At 37.9% G+C, this 17,938-nt stretch overlaps 1 non-coding gene across 1 annotated transcript; it reads left to right on the plus strand.

Moving 5' to 3' along the window:
• Positions 1 to 5,331: 5,331 nt before the first annotated feature.
• Positions 5,332 to 5,435, plus strand: LOC125110434 (small nucleolar RNA U13). Its single transcript, XR_007130618.1, has one exon. It is a non-coding gene; the product is annotated as a small nucleolar RNA U13 (small nucleolar RNA).
• Positions 5,436 to 17,938: the final 12,503 nt, after the last annotated feature.

Here is a 17,938-nt window from a genome sequence, read left to right on the forward strand (position 1 = left end):
AGCTCACACAAGTTTTAAGAAGATCGAATTAATTAATTGGAGTAAAGTATTAGAATAGTTATCAGCTAGTATATAGTAAGGACTCAATAAATCTGAGCTAGGAATATATTGAAAGGATATAAAAAGATCTATCCTTTGGAGGAACTTAGGATACAGTGAGAAAAACAAATCATAAATAAATTATCTGGGAATGAGTATTAACTACATAAGAATAAATATACAGTGTCCAAACTAAAAATTCAAGAAATGGAGATCAGAGTAATACTAGTAGTTTTTCACTGTAGAGAAGTCAACCACAAAATAAAGAGTTCAAATGCCATATTAGGTAATAAGAGCTGAAATGATGAGGACCCCAGCCTAGGGTTCCACTGCTTTGTAACCTGTATGGAAAAGGAGAAATGGCTAGTCTTCTTGAGTGTCATAGAAGAAAACTAAGATAAAGAGAAAAAGAGCACAAAGAAAAATTGGATTACCAGTGAAGGTGTAAAGGCTCAGTGACAAGAATACATGATTCTTATTTAAAATAAACTACAATTATTTGCTATTGCCAATAGCTACAGTGAAATAATCTCGCTAGTCCAGCACAGTGAGTGGGTTAAAGGATCCAGGGTTGCTGCAGCTACCGTATAGGTCACGGCTGGGCGTGGATTCAATCCCTGGCCTGGGAAATTCCATATGCCAAGGATGTGGAGAAAAAAAAAAAAAAAAAGAGGAGAAAGAAGGGACCAAACTGGAAGCAATATGTCTGTCTTCACCAGCGTGACCTGGGAACCTGGCCCACCTCCCATCTCCTACCCATGTTTGCTCATTCATCCCTACCTCAGGAAGTAATCACTTGTTTCTCCAGAGATTTGGTATTTCAATTTGCTTCTCTGAGAGAATTTAGTGCATTCTAATTCCTCATTATGGATGTGTAGAGGTTGGGCTTACTAAACAGTTTTGCTGAATTGCTCAATTATTTAAAATTATTGTATTCTGTCATTTAAAATTATCATACTTTATAACTCTGTCACATAGTAGAACTTCCTCTCTAGGAATCTTGTTTTCAGTAGTTTATGCAGGTTTCTGAAGTGGCTTGTTTTCTGTAATATGTTCCTTTTTTGTTTTAAAAGTCATAAAATAATTGTAAGTAAGCGTGCATAAGAGCAATATATAATGCCAAATATGTTCCCCCCCTCCCCAAGAAACAGGAGAGAGTCAATAATTTTTCTTTATTTACCACACTATTAAACACTTCAGTCCTGCAGATGCCATCAGCACTAAATTCTAACTCCAGTGATTTATTGAGCCTGAAAGCTTGACTTGCCCTTAAATGTCCCTTTCTCAATTGAGAATGCAAAACAATTTTGCCAACATGCCAAGTGCTAGGCTAGCTGTGATTAGGAAGAAGAAACATTAAAACAAACAAACAAACAAAAAACCTGTGAGCCCTTAAAAGGGAACAGCTTAATCATTTGCATTATTCAAACTCCTATTTTCACTTTTACCCTGCTTTTTGGAGGGCAAGCAGGAGAGAGGTTGTCTGTTTCTTTGGTTCCTCAGTCTTTGGTTTCAATACTGTTACAACTTTAAAAAGCTACTGTGCTTCTGAAGCTTCTGGTCAGGGGCTTTTTGTCCCTAGAGTTTCAAAACTTAGGGCAAATGATTTTCTCCAACTCTGCTGAACTCAAACATGAAACAGGAAACTGTGATGTCGTGTCTAGTAAACCATCAAAAGCACTCTGTTTAAAATAGAGAAATTAAGTGATCTCATTGCTGCTTTCAAATACCTTAATTTTTGGCAGAACACTTACCTATCTAGGAGTCATTGTAAAAGGTTAATTAAGTAAAATCAAAATAGGTCGTCACTTCTTCCTAAGTGCATCAGTTGTTTCAGCAAATGAGTTCTTCCATCGGAAAAGATGAAAGATGTCAGAGTTCTAGTAGGAGAATGATGTACACTGAAAAAATTAATTTGCTTACAACCCCAAAAGTTGCTGCCATCTGTGGAACAAAAGAACTTGAACATTCTAACGGTATCATTATGGCAGCGCTATTTTAATATCGATAAGTTTATGCATGGACACACTTAATCACGATTGTTTGCCGCCGGGCAGCCATGTAGAGCACTTAAGGAAAACAAAATATTTCTCTGAGGTTTTGACATGATAAACATACAAGTTCACTATCTAAACATTAAGTCATATTTAAAATGGATACTTTGTAAGTAATCACTTCCTGTACAACCGGAATGAAATATACACTGACTTTAATGACAGTGATGATAAAGTTATGTAATTCCAAGACAGTCACTGTGGGGAAAAGGAGGAGCGTTAGCCTTCAGAGATACAGTTTCTTAAGGGAAATTAATTATTAGCTCCATTAATATGGTTAACATAAAAAGAGGGAGATGGGGGAGAGAAGGAAGAGCCACCTAGCTCTCACCACAAAGCCGCAGTTGACATTTTGTAAAGAGTCCTTTCTTGACGAGATTATTTCACTGTAGCTATTGGCCATATCAAATAATTGTAGTTTATTTTAAATAAGAATCATGAATTCTTGTCACTGAGCCTTTACACCGTCACTGGCAATTCAATTTTTCTTTGTTCTCTTTTTCTTTTGGAGTATCTTAGTTTTCTTCCAATAAATGTGCCTAGCTGATGAAGTCCTGGAAAGCTGAAAAGGATGATCTGAGTTTTTCCCTTGCTCAACTCCCTGAAAAGTGCTCTGCCCCACTAAGAAGAGAGATAGGAGGAAAGAAAATGAAGTAAAATACAAATTCTGGTTCATTTCAGAATGGCTGTTTTCTGAAAGATTGCTTTAGCCTATGCCATATTTTGGGACAAATGCCTCTATCCTAAAAGATCCAATGAGTAATAGAGGATAACAAAGGGAGAACAAAAGTAGAGGCATCTGTCTCAGGGTTTTTTTTCTTTGTTTTGTTTATTCTTTTTTAATTTTAGAAGGTAAAGAAAATAGGAGACAGGTGAGGAGATAGATGAAGAGAATACCCAGAGAATTCTTAAAACCCCTTCGTAACTAAAAATGGGTAGCAGGATTGTGTGTGGTTTTTGTTTTCTGCCTTATGCTTTTTCTAAATTTTCCAAAACAGTGTTACAATAAATATGTTACTTTTATCAGCAAAAAAAGAGATTTAAGTGCTTTCCTATTTCCGGTTGCCAGGTCAGCCTCCTGAAGCAGCTCTTAGTGGAGATCAAGAGCTTATACTTTTTCCTTAAACCCACACCCCTGTCACGGTGCTTTCACGCAGTCTGGGCGTTCAGCAAGTCTGGACTGACTTATTAATTGATGTAGGTCCCCTTCACCTTTGTACACCTCTGTACTTAAACACTGTTCTCCAGGGTGTCTAAACACACTTAGAAAGAACTGCTCTGGTTTAAAATGGTATATAAATTCTCTGCTAAAGCTACTTCTCCATATTCATCATCTCTAAAGAGCAGATGAGTAAGGTGACATTTTCACGTTGCTAGCTAGAAGTGGCTTGGAACAAAAAGCCACTAACTTTGGGTTTAGAGATATGTTCATTCTAAAAATAAGTTACTTTTGGATCTCAGACACGACCAGTCTTGAGATTTTTATCAAGAGTGCTGCCTACACAATACAACTGTAGATGTAAAGTTTACGTATTAAAATTGAGACTCTTCCCCCCCCCCCAAAGAGAAGCCTCCACCTTCTTTTGACAACAATGCTGAGAAAGAGACAGCCATAATCTCCTTAAGGACAGGGCCCCCACCATCTTTTTAATCTTTAGTGCTTCGTCCAGGATGTGGGACAGAGTAGGTATTTTATAACTGTTGAAGATTGAATAAATCAATTAATCTATCAGAACAGCTACCAACTTACTTTGTCATGAAGTAGACATGTTTCAGGGAGAAAAAGTAGTTTATCAAATATGTATATTATTTATTCAGGGTAGAATATTAAAATAAAAACTCTACCACTGCCAAATATATAATACAAGGACAAGATACACTGTTTTGTATTATATATTAGGCCTCTATAAGACCATTTCATAATAATATCTGTGGCTAATGGGTGAATGTGATAGCATATGAAACCTTCTTATTTTAACAAATAGGTGGCTTCTAGAGTTGAATGTAGAGAACATAAAAAATTATCTTGAAGGAGTATCAAGAGATGAAAACTGTTCACTTCATAAAACAGATATAGATATAATAAATCTATATCTAAAAGTCATGGCTTAAAGTCACTGTTTCTTTAGCATCTCTAAAGAATACTTTCTTGCTTACCCATTAGTGTTTTAATACTGTTCATTTTTCTACTTTTAAAAAGTTTTGTGCTCAGTCCTATATATATGACAGATTTCAATGCTACCTTGTTGATGCTAAGACAGCTATTGTATCCATAAAACCACTGCAGTGTCTAAATCAGGAGCTGAATATGTTCTTCTACCTTTTATCGGCTCTAAAAAATGCAGAGCAAACATTATCTATTGTTAATTACCTGTAAAGTAGGGCTTTAGCCACTTCCCCTGTTTCTAAGAGCCCTGAAGTGAAACCTAAAAGAAGTCACCCATTGTTTTCCGCTGTGCAAGGGCCAGAAGCAAACAGGGCTCAAATTGCAGCTCTGAAAGGCCACAGGAAATTGGCATACCACTAATCTGCACTCAACTATTCAAAGAAACAAAGCCTGCATTCCTGCTGAAAAACTCACCAGCAGAAACCCAAGGCAGATCTGTTCAGTTAGGACCACAGAATAAATCTGCAGAAATAAAAGTTTTAATTAGAGCGCCATGGGACCTGGCTCTAGTTTCCTAGTTCTGAGAGTAACATGCATCATTTAGATTTCTACCTAGTCTTCCCAGTTTTCCCCAAAATGAGATTATATAATTAGAATCCTTTCCACTTAATAATTTGAGCAGGCATAGAGTTGGAGGGGACAACGTAATTAGAGGCCAATGGTTCACTACAGATAGCTGAGTTATGGTAAACCAGTATACTAAAATAATCACAATCTAAAGCAATGTAAATTTGCTTTTGTGTGTTTGGACTATATACATTCCTTGTAAATGCAACAACATTTTTTCTAAACCATAGGAATGCAATGCAATTAAGAAATTGGCCAGATTATCTTACATAAAACACAGCACAATCCAGAATGAAACTCCATGAAAAACCCCAGCACGAAAGTAGGAATTGTTTTTTCAACTGGATGCTTCACCACAGCTAGCATCGTGGGCAGAACATGGATGCCTCATTGGCTGGTGTGGCAAAACCACTTGTTCCTACAGAGTGGTCACGGGAAAGGCAGTAGAATCAACTAACAGTCAGGAACATGAAGTCCTACTCCTGAATTTATCAAGAAATGGGGATCCTTTTGTAGTTCATGAGCACGATGATTGGGTGTTCACGCATCTGTGGGAAACGTGCCTCCCTCAAACCTTGCTCTGACATCAGCACATTACCTGTATGACGTTAAAAAGAAAAGGGGGGGGGGAATCCTATTTCTTCCTTGTGTCAAGCTTCATTATCTATAAAACTAGGCTAATAACTTGGCCCCTCCTTAACTCACAAGTTTGTTGAAATACCAAAAGTTTATATACGTAGGTACTTTCAAAACTATTACATGAAATGTACCATTTGAGGTATTACTGTATTTACTAACAATAATGATTCCATTTGAGCAATAACTTGAATTACATAGTATTAACAGAGATCTATCCCAAGAGCTGTCAAGAGCATGTGTAGCCTTTGTAAATGTGAAAAGAGGGACATTTTGAAGAGTTTCATGACTATGTCAAGTTCAACAAGAAGAGTAAGTAATAGCTGAGTATCCAGGAAAAAGTGCATTAGCACCTAAGAAGCTAAGAAGGGATCTGGCATCCTCTAAGACACCCAGGTCAACTCAATATTAATTACTCCTAAGGATACTTTTGACTCTTAATGAAAAAGACCATGTGGTTTGCGTTATGAATAACTAAGAATAGATCAGTAAAATGAAGGAGCAAGTAATTCTAGGCCTTTCCATGTCAGTGTCTAGTTGGGATGTTGTAGAGAGAATGCACTACTGCAGGAGGACAAAGGAGAATAATATGATTCAGTGACCTCTACGATCTGTCTCTTCCAGTGCCAAAACCTTACCAACCAATTCTTAAAACAATCCTCTTCTGAAAACTTTTACAGTATCCACAATACTACGAAAATTCTCTGTGGTATATAATCATGTAATATTTTTAGAACTGTACTTACTAGCATGTGCAAAACTAAAATGGCTTAAAGTTATAGATCCTATCAGAATATATATTTTTATTAATACAGTAAATATTCCTCTTGTCAAAAAAACAAGATCCCAATATGGGCTTTTATGACTCAATTGTAAAATGCAGGAAAATGTATCTAAATATTTAGTGAGTGCCTACTATAGGCAAAGCACCTTTGTGGTGCAGGCAAATCTACAATAATAATCTCAGTCTCAAAGAATTACAGTATCAAAGGAGAGACAAGACATAAACTGAAGAGCAGCAGAAAATGCCCACTCCCCCCCAGATATGCCACCATAGCCTAAGGATTATATTGAGCTAAAAGCACTGAAAAACAGCAGGTACAAGAAGGGTGCTCTGACCTCCCCTTTTGTTTCTGAAAGCAGAAGATAAAATTCACATATGAAGGATGTCCTCCCCATACCAGGAGGAAAGGAACATTCTTATCACCAGAGATGGGGAGTGGAACCTAGAGAATGCTATACAAACAGACCTTGTAAAAATATCTCAACTTCCTTTAGTCGTGTATTTTAGTGACTTTTCCAGAACTGTCTCTCTTTGTTCAACTTAGTATATGAACACTAAGGCTCAGCCACGTCTTTTGGGCTTCATTTTCCTATGCGCTTCCCCAGATACATGAAAAATCTGTATGCTTTTCTCCTGTTAATCCATTTTAGGCCAATTTAATTCTCAGGCCCAGCCAGAGACCTTAAGAAGGTAGCAGTCAAGTTTTGCCTCCTCTCCAACGTTAAAAAGGAAACATTAAAAGCCATGAGCAGTTTATACAATGAAGTTACTAAAGAATTTCTGGGAGAGATTATTTTGGCTTGATTTAGTCAGAGAAGTAGGACTTAAACCCAGCTATAAAAGAACAGGATTAAAAAGGTAAAGGCAGTCCCTGAGGTCAGGATTTGAAGGTGTGTTTTAGGGACAGAGAGTGAACTAATTCCCCCGGGATAGAAGATTTATGTTGCGGAAAAGCAGGAAAGAAGGGCGAAAGGCGCAGGTTGGGAGTCTGAAAGCACCGTCATGAATAAATACCTAGCATGGGGTGTTTCAACTTAATCCTATAGTGAACGGAAAGGCTGAAGGCAGGAAAAGAGGATGAGGGCAGAAGGGACAGAGAACATTGGGGGCTTGCAGAAGACCTACAGTCTGATGAACTGGAAAAGATTCGTTTTTAATATGGTTATTTGTTATGCAGTCATGCTGTAGGCCAGGAACATCATATGATAAATGACACAAATGTTTCCGAGTGTAAATCATCAGATTCCAACTTGGCAGCCACCAGCAGACACACATTTTCCATTGGGTCAAAAGGACCCAAATTTTTATTTGCACACAAAAATACAGTTCTGTGTTTTTTCCCCTTGAGAAACGGTCCCATAGGTAACATCTGAAGGGCCCCGTCATGAAATCACCACCCTATGTTCAGTGCCGCCTGCGGTTGAGTTAGTCATTTGTTGTGCCATAGGAAGGAGGTGACAGTTACTGCTAGGATATGTTTGTAGGGCATAACCTCAGAGGAACTTCCTCACACTCTATAGTAGAAAGGAATAAATGTTTGTTTTGAAAGATAAGCATGGGTAAGTAGGAAAAAATGCTCAAGGGCAAATACTTTTGAAAAAAAAAATGCTTTATGAAAGAATGCTGGGTTTTGTTTTTTTCAAGAAAGGCATGTTCAAGCAGACCATTTTCTTTTTTTCAAGAGTACTGCCTGCTTTTCTTCTTTCCAAAATTTGCTAGATTTTATAAATCATATGAAGCATATTTTCCCTAAAGATTAAGAGACTCCCCCTGACTGAAGTTTTTAAGAAATTAAGGGACTATATTTTACCTATTCCAGTGCCAAGGAGAAAAACATCCCATTACCTACATAAGACATGAAGAAATGGGGACTTCTCACACTTGACTTTTTTTTTAACTAAACTTCCGAAATCAAGCAATGCCAGCTTCCCTCAAATTCAAGTTATTCTGCTTTAGAATGATCACTTCTCAAAAAAGCATTTCCAAGTCTCTACATGCACCACATACCATCTATAAAATGTAGAAAATGTTAAACTCCAATATTCTCATCTACAAGCTTTTCAAACTACAAGAAAAAAAATTCCAATCCCCAAATTATTTTGTCATTCATTTTTTATAACTTCTGCAAGAATTTCAATTTTACTAACTCAGCCTATTGTTATGATAAGATCAGAGTTCTCTTGTGGCACAGAGGGTTAAGATCAAGTGTTGTCACCACAGCCACTCTGGTTGCTGCTGAGGCAAGGGTTTGTTCCCTGACCTGGGAACTTCCACATGCTGTGGATATAGCCCCCCCCCCAAAAAAAGATAGATAAGTTCTACATAATGGCAATAATATAGGATTTTAAAAGTAGTTCTCACATCTTTTTCTCATGCAGCTGGTTCTCTTTCCTATTAGCTGTTTATCCTTGAGTAAATCATTTCATCTCACTGGGGTCCAATTTTCTTCACTTTAGAATGAAGGAAAGGAACTAAGTACCTCTAAGATCCCTGCCAGATTTGACTTTGAGTGGCTTCAAACTATCGTCTAATCCTAATTCTCAATCCCCTAATACACATGTTCCCCACCCACATTTCTCTGTTTTCCATCATCGTCACTGCCATTTCTGACGTGGACCACAGACAAAACATACAGAGAGTAAGGAAAACCAGGCCACTGAAGTTGCAAACATTAGTTTTAAGATACTTCAATGATTTAAAATGTAATTCTTGGGGTGGAGGCTACAGAGAGAGGGAGTAGGGGGTTTAGTGTTTTTATACAATTGGGAGAAAATGGTTGACTTGCTAAACTGTCAACTTTGAAATCTGGTACTTCTGACAACAAAGATCAGATAAACAATTCACCCTTCTGAGTTATCGACAGACAGTGAACTCTGTCTGGGGAGTGGGGATGCAAGAAAGAATGAATTAATTTAGTTGGTTTGATTTTCAAAGACTTTGTTTCTCTTCTCTACCTTCTTGTTTCCTGCCTTCAGTCCACTTCATTACTCATTAACTGTTCTGGGAGAGATGTGTTCTAGGCGGGGAAAAGATTCCCAAATCAGCACAATTAGTAGAATGTTCAGTGTGGAAATTTTTGGTCTCCTTATGCATTTTACTTATATAAACATTCTCTCTACCTTATGTTACCAGTTATGGGCCACTTACGAGGTGGTCCAGTGATAGTCACCTAGATGCTTCGTCATCTTCCTCAACCAATCATCTCAAATCCATCTTTCCGTCACATTAATCACCGTGACCATAATATCAACTAGCCAGCCATTTAGCTGGCCTTCCCTTCCACTCCAGTCTGTTCTCCGAAGCACCTCCTGGAGAACTGTTCTGAAACTTTCATGTGGTCATGTCACTCTCCTGTTTATAAGCTGACTTATCTATGACTCATTCTCACTCACAGCATAGAGCTAAAAATTCCTAATGTGACATGACTGGCTTCTATCCTTCCCACAGACACCTTCCATCCAAACCATCTAAACTACTCGAAATTTTCCCATCATGTCATCCGTGATCATTACCACCAGCATCCTTTGTACTTATTTGAAATGCTTTTCCAGAATTCCCATTGTAGCTCAGCAGAAACGAACCCACCCAGGATCCTTGAGGATGTGGGTTCGATCCCTGGCCTCGTTCCGTGGGTTAAGGATCTGGTTGCCATGAGCTGTGGTGTAAGGCTCAGACACAGCTCAGACCTGGTGTTGCTGTGAGCTGTGGGTAGGCCGGCAGCTGTAGCTCCAATTCGACCCCTAGCCTGGGAACTTTCATATGAGGCACCTGTGGCCCTAAAAAAAAAAAAAAAAAAAGGGGGGGGCTTTTCTCTCCCTTGTCTACCTGATTAACTGCTACCCATCCTTCCCGTCTTCTCCATGAAGCCTCTCTGACTTGCAAAAACAGCTGTGGCTGCCTCCTGAGTGTTTCCATAGTTACCAACCAAAACAGTAATGCCAATCACATGCTTAAAAATTTATGAATTAATAGTCAAAACCTGGGATCCTCAGCATCTAAAATATTATTGTTAAATAAATGATTGAATGGGTTAACAGAGCCAAGCAATTCTATTTTTTCTCAAAATTGCCAATATTGTTTACTGTAGAAACAGTATCAGCTCTGCAAAAATGAAAATTCGACTTGGTCATTAACCTAAACATCTTTCTTTACTCTGAAGCTCTTGCAAATAAGTCTACCAAGACAATCGGCAACAAATATTTACCGAGCTCCTACTCTGTTGTAGCAAGCCCTGTTCTAGCTGTTAAATAACAAGAAATTACCTGAAAATTTTTAGCTTCATCTTTGTTTTATGCTGTCTTCCCTAACTGGATTGTGTTTCCAGTACTACTAAAGGGCAAAAGCCAGAAAGGGCCAATGGCATATACAAAGAGGAAATTACAGGTAATTCCAAAAGCAGGTTTATAAGCCACAAAGGAACCAGTTAGAACTCCACATAGTCTGTAAATAATTTGAAAACCAGCAGTTTTCTTTATAAAAATAGGCCTATGAGTAGAAGTAGAAGGCAAATTCTGGGTGGCCCAGAAAAACAAAATATATTTCTGCTAGGGAATCAGATTCGCTCACAGCTTCTATTGCAAATCTGCAACATGCAAACTCTGTGAGATAGACTGGACTAAGATCTTGGACCCAATCCCTTTGCTTTCCGAAGTGCCTTTGAAGTGTGCAAAAGCTTAAAGAAGAGAATGTGGAAAGCAGAAGGTCTCTTGGCTCTGTATTATTTTGACTGAATTGACTGGTCAATCAATTTTCATGAAGATATTTTCTTTATTCAATAACAGATTTTGTTAACAGATCATTTGTGCTATAAATGGAGCATGTACCACTTGAAATAAATTCTATTCCACCAGTTCATCCCTTTTTAAGAAAACATTTTTATCAGATCTTAATTACTTAATTTATAATCCATTAGTTTAAGAACAAGTTAAAGTGTCCAATAACATCCTTCCCAAACATAAACACCAGCCTCTAAATTTTCCTCTCTGCTTCTGGCATTTTAATAGCTAAATTAACAACTCTTCTAACACATTGGCCTCTGTTTTATCCTCCTCTTCATCCCCTTGCTCCAGAAATCTCTACTTCAGCTACCCAAGAGCATAGACAACCTCCTGATTTGCTCAGCATTTGAAAATGGCCCATCCTCTAAGGTCTTGACTTGAAAATTCCTCTCTGTCCTCAGTTGTCTAGCTTTGCTGTTTTCATATTCTCTGTAAGCCTATACTTCATCCTCATGGGGACAAATCACCCAGTTCTTTTGGCTGGTCATCTCAGCAAATGCTCAGACGACTGTCCTAAAATTCCTGACATCTTTCAAATTCATCACTTCTGAATGGTCCCTTATTCTCTCCCTTAACTGCCCCTCTAACCAGCTGCAAGGAATGCCTTGACAGAATCCAAAAACCCGCTTATCGGCACCCCCCCCACCCCACCCCCGCCAAATTCCAGATTCAATGTGAGGTGAGCTTTTCACTTCATCAGTTCCCGTTGACTATACCTTAGCTCCCCCACCTCTAGCCAATCCAGACTCCCACCAAGAACCGGTTTCAACTCCTAGTACGTCTTAACTTTCAAGAGAAGACCATCCTCTATTTACCAAAATCACAGTGCATTTCTACAGCTTCCCTCTTCCTCTTAAAATGCCATTGTGTCTTTTCTTCTTTCATTCCTTCCTCTGGGAGAAAAACCATTCTTACCCAGGTTAAAGCGTCCCTTTGTGCTCTCTCTTCTCTTCCCTCCTTCCTCTTCTGGAATTGTGTTCCTTCTGCTCTTTGCTCTGCCCCATCTCTCCTTCTCAATTGCCCTTGTTCTCGTCCTACAAATAGGCACAGGTTTCTGTTATTCTAAAAATCCTCCTCAGCTGTTACCTGCCTCTACTTTCCTATCATTTCAGAATTTCTAGAAATTCTAAAGCTGGTATCTTCATGCACTTACCACCCATTCATTTCCTAATCCCATGCAATGTGATTTTTATTACCACATTTTCACAAATATCACCCACCAAATTTAGCTGGGAGTCTGCATAGCTTTTGACAGTTACTAATTTCCCTTTTGAAAGTCTCCTTTGGATTCTAAAATACACGCATCTCTCAGTGTCTATGCTTCTTTGACCACCCCTCTATTGGCTCTCAGTACCTCTCTGCTCCCCAAATGTAGGTACGTCCCTCCAGGTTTTGTCCCTAGCCTTAGAAATTCTTTCCCTTAGGATTCTCTGCTACAGATTCACTCTCACCCCCATGTGGGTGACAGGCCATTACCAACCTCTCAAACTCTGGACTTTTTTCTCAGTGAGCTTCTGGCAACTCATCTGCATTTTACTAAGAGTTTATCCCAATAGAACTCATAACTTTCCCACCCCATATACCTGCTAAACTAATTCCACACATTTCTTTAACAGAGCTACCATTTGCCTATTCACCTAGGTCCAAAACTTTAGTATCATTTTCAATTATTTCCTCTATCTCAAACCCACATACAAATAACTGCAAAGTCCTTTAGATTTACCAACTGTAATTCCTTCTTTTCATCTCTACTAACCACCTAGTTAGTTATTTACTTATTTATGTATTTATTTTGGGGCCGAACCTGCGGTATATGGACGTTCCCAGGCTAGGGGTCAAATTGGAGCTTCATCTGTCAGCCTACACCACAGCCACAGCAATGCAGGATCCAAGCTGTATCTGTGACCTACACCACAGCTCATGGCAACGTGATCCTTAACGCACTGAGCGAGGCCAGGGATCAAACCCACATCCTCACGGATGCTAGTAGGATTAATTTCCACTGCACAACAATAGGAACTCTGGTAGTTCTGCTCCCAATATCTCTGCCTTTGTTTTTCTAAATTGGCCTCCTTACTTTAGGATCTGCACTTTTAATCTCCCATAATTCTTCTACACATACCTGTAATCTAATTCAGAGGCTTCTGACCATGGCTGTGCCCTGGAATCATCTGGGATGCTTCTAATACAAACAAAGCCAAAGCCCCACCCAGGGCACAGGTTTTGTTTATTGTTGTTGTTTTACTTCCAAGTGATTTTAACGTACAGCTGAAGCTGAGAACAGTTGCTAGCCAAACTGGAACTCAGTTTTTTCCAACATACACGATGCTTTCTTACATCAAATTTATTCAGTGAGTTTGAGCTGATTCCTCTTATGGCACTTATTTCTCTTCCTTGGACTATCATTAGTCTGTGTGCTTTAACAAATATGTTAAATTTTATAACATAAATTAATCTAAAACTTTGGTTCAAACCCTCCCTTTGCCCCAGTTGTTTATTGTATGTACATGTGCAGCAGGTTTTTTTTTTTTTTTTAAGTTTATTTTGGCAACTAGATCATGACTTTAGGTAAGGAACCTCTCTGAACCTGAGGTTCTCATCTCTAAAGAAGACGGAATAGATGACCTCTAAGTTTCTTTCTACCACTAAAATTATGATTCTATGATTGGTTTCTCAGAACAAGCTCTTGGACTACTTACCAGTGCATGATAGAAGCTTCTAGTATATTTGCTCAAATTACCCACTTCAAAACAGTTCTAGGTTCTCGGATGGGTTTTGGTATTAGTTATTGCCTTATCTAGTATAATTCAATTATCTGACGGGTTACACCTTATCTTTTTAATAGTAAAAAATAGAACACAAATCTTTTTAATCACCATAAATCTGATGCAGCCAGAATAATGGTAAGATGTGCCATCACACAAGTTCTTCTTCAATCTAGATGCCAAGTTACTATTACCTTTTATAAACCTGGCCACAGGAAGCACACATGCTATTTTCAAATGAAATTCTTAATAATGAAAAATAATTATAGCAATGAGTCACTTGCTACTTAATCCTGATAGCCAAGTGCAAATAATATATGCAGAAAAAAATCCATTTCCTAAAATTATGGTAAAGTATATTAATTATGAAGGAAGAATTTTCTAGTAAAGAAAATGAAATGGTAAGAGCTAATGCACAACATAAAGGTACTGGGCTTGTGGTTGAGAAATGAAGAAAACTGTACCTGAAGGGTCCTGGTTCTATGCTAGCTCTCATGAACACTTTTTTCTTAAACCACGCCTTTGTTTCTGCATTTTCGAAATGAAGACATGGAATAGACTCCAAAATCGCCTGATGAAATCACCCAAGCTTTTTTTTTGTCTTTTTAGGGCCTCACCCAAGGCATATGGCAGTTCCCAGGCTAGGAGTCATTTCAGAGCTGGAACTAACTACAATGCAGCTGCTGGCCTACACCATAGCCACAGCAACTGGATGCAAGCCACGTCTGCAATCTAGGCCCCAGCTCATGGCAATGCAGGATCCTTTAACCCACTGAGCGAGGCCAGGGATTGAACCTGTGTCCTCATGGATACTAGCCAGGTTCAATACCGCTGAGCCACGACTCTTGGGGGAACTCCCCTAAGAAGCTTTTTTAAATTAAGAATACCAAGATCCTCTCCAGGAGTCTTCTGATAGAGTAAGTCTGAGCTATGACACAGACTTCTGATTTTTAGCTTTTTAACTAGTGACCTAATTTCACATATGGTTGAGAAACATAAATTGAGATATATTCTGAGAGGTATTTCTAGCTCTAGAATTCTGCATATGTAATAATGCTCATAGGGCTTGGCAGTAGTCTGAAAGACATTAGAATAAATAACTCATCAATTAAGTACATGACTATCTTATCTAATCAGTGAAATAATGGGAAAAAGGTTTTCCAATTGTCAACTGGGCAAAAGGGAGTTTTAAAGAGTTTTGTTTCAGAAAACAATACCAAATTCTCTCTTGCAATTAAAAAAAAAAATACACATACACACATATATGGGGGAGGTGGGGTAGAGTTTAAGATGAGAACTGTCTAGACATTCTTTTTTTTTATTTCCATATTTCAATGTTTAAAAATGAGGTCTTTTTTTTTTTTTTTTTTTTGCTGAAGAGCGATACATAAAAACTGCCAGGAAATACATCACTCAACACAAAAAGGAAAGATTTATGAAAAGGAGAGTTTCAAAAATTAATTCAATCCTCTGGAAATGAATCCTCTGAGTTTGAGTCCATTATCAGCTTTAGGGTAAAAAACTTGTTTTTAACTCCATTTCCTTTCACTTCAAAAACCACTGTCTCTAATTTTAATTTTTCTTTCTTTCTGTCTTTTTGCCTTTTCTAGGGCCGCTCCCACGGCATATGGAGGTTCCCAGGCTAGGGGTCTAATCAGAAATGTAGACACCAGCCTACGCAAGAGCCACAGCAACACCAGATCCCAGCTGCGTCTGCAACCTACACTACAGCTCATGGCAACGTCAGATCCTTAACCCACTGAGCAAGGCCAGGGATTGAACCCGCAACCTCAAGGTTCCTAGTCGGATTCGTTAACCACTGAGCCACGACGGGAACTCCTAATTTTTCTTTTTTCTTTTTTTTTTGTCTTTTTGCTATTTCTTTGGGCCGCTCCCATGGCATATGGAGGTTCCCAGGCTAGGGGTCTAATCAGAGCTATAGCTGGTGGCCTATGCCAGAGCTACAGCAATGCCAGATCCAAGCCACGTCTTTGACCTACACCACAACTCACGGAAACGCCGGATTGTTAACCCACTGAGCAAGGGCAGGGACCAGACCCGAAACCTCATGGTTCCTAGTTGGATTCGTTAACCACTGCGCCACCACGGGAACTCCAGATTTTTCTTAATAATGACTGGAATGTTCTATGGTTTGGATTTTGAAAACCATACAATAATTATAACAGACTATAATTTAAGGATTCACCTTAGGCCTTAACAAAAAGAAGCAGGTCTACTTTTTCTACATGTCATTTTTCTGCAGAGTTATACTTCATAAACCATTGACTGGAAACTACTCAATTACAGAAATCCTGTATTAATTTTATTCACAACTAAAGTATCTAAATAAAACTTTGAATGAAAACAATGACAGTCAGAAAATACGCTGGAAAGGAACTATTTAACAAAAATATTCATTCTGTCAAGGTGTAGTGGTTGAAGAAGAGGGATAAATTTGTAGAGTAAAAAGGAAAATTAATCTATATTTTGTTTTTTCACTTGACAATATCAAATAAATGGCAGTGGCACTGTTAAGAAAGTTTAGCTTTGCTGATGCTTTCAAAGTCTTGGTATTTTAAAATTATCATCAAGTATTTGGTTCAAAAGCTTAGGACTCATAAGCACTTATAAAGACACATCGTAGTATTTTTTCCTTCTAGGTTTAAACCATCACAAAGGAGGAAGTTTTGAATCAAAACGCTTATGCTTTGCACGCGACAAGTGGGTTAGTAGTCTGAACCTCTAACCTATTGCTACTCCCAAATATGGATTTGACATTAAGCCAGAGAACATACAGAACCCCAGCAGCAGTAGACTACCATCTTAATATTGTAAATTTTCATGTACTCCCCATATAGCCAGAAGTTAAAACTCCACGGCATACCTCATTCTTACCAAAGTTCTAAGTTTCAATAAAAGCTATAGCTTCTTAGTCTGGTTGGTACAGCTATAGCTCTTACACCAATTCCTATTTACACCAAAGTCTAAATAACAGAAAAAAGTTACACAGTATTTTGAGGGTGTCCTGTTTATACACTTCATTAAGGAGCCAAATCTCAAGGAAATATTCAATATTAAGGGACCAGTGATAATACATCACAGGACTTGAATACAAGAGGAAATAAATCCACAATTTGAAATGGCTTCCAAAAGGCAAATATTCATTTAAAAAAAAAAAAAGTTCCTGTTTTCAGAGCATAGAGAAAATATTTGATTATATCAAATGCCACAATGCCAACTACTAGGTTAAGTGGCCCAAAGGAAAAGCATAAAAAACAAGTTTCTATCACTCATGTCTTGTCTGATAAAAACAAAATCAAAGCCTATTTATGAGGAATAAATACACCAAAACTAGAAGCCAAGTCATGTAAGAGACATTAGCTGAAACAAAAAAGCTGGATAAGAGTTTTGACAGCCCTAAATCCTGGGTTCAAATTATGTCAACATCCTTATTCTCAAGTGCGGATTACTCAGAGTTGATATACCAGTTAGGCATATGGAACAGTTAGTGAAAATGAGTCTGAAGAGTCACATGAACAAAATTTTATCAGACCCAAAGATTCTAATTATGTTGTGACTTCAGCAGACTAAAAACTAAACAGAATTACTTTTTCTATATAAAGTTGCAGGCCCTCAGATTTCTTATTCCATAAGACATGACCAAATGTTACTTGATCAGGTCACATTAAAGACATTAAAGGAAATAAAAGGTAAGGATTGGAATGTTTTTAAAACATCTTTGGTAATGTTAACTATTTCCCTGGTGCATTCTTAACTTTTAGAATGTTTTATTAAAGTGACAGTAACCAGAGACTCCTAGCACACCTATAGAACTAAGTTCTTTCTTTTGCTGATAAGAAGTAATTTCTGACTAATCTAAGAGAGTCAGAAAAAACATTTTAAAAAACTTACAGATTTGTCCCATTCCAAGAAACTAGGACATACACAAAACCCTTTGCTTACAAAATACCCAAAGTAGGGAGAAATTGTTAATATTAATTACAAAATTTTTTTTTCACTTTGTAAAGTGATTTCCTAGGGCATTTGTTGAAACATAATTTGGATTACAAAATACTGATTAATGCATTTTCCAGGGAACATCTAGTTCAAAATTTGAGTTCTTCCTACATCTAGATTCAGTATAAGAG

Source organism: Phacochoerus africanus, chromosome 10, assembly GCF_016906955.1.
Source record: "Phacochoerus africanus isolate WHEZ1 chromosome 10, ROS_Pafr_v1, whole genome shotgun sequence".
NCBI classification, from domain to species: Eukaryota; Metazoa; Chordata; class Mammalia; order Artiodactyla; family Suidae; genus Phacochoerus; species Phacochoerus africanus.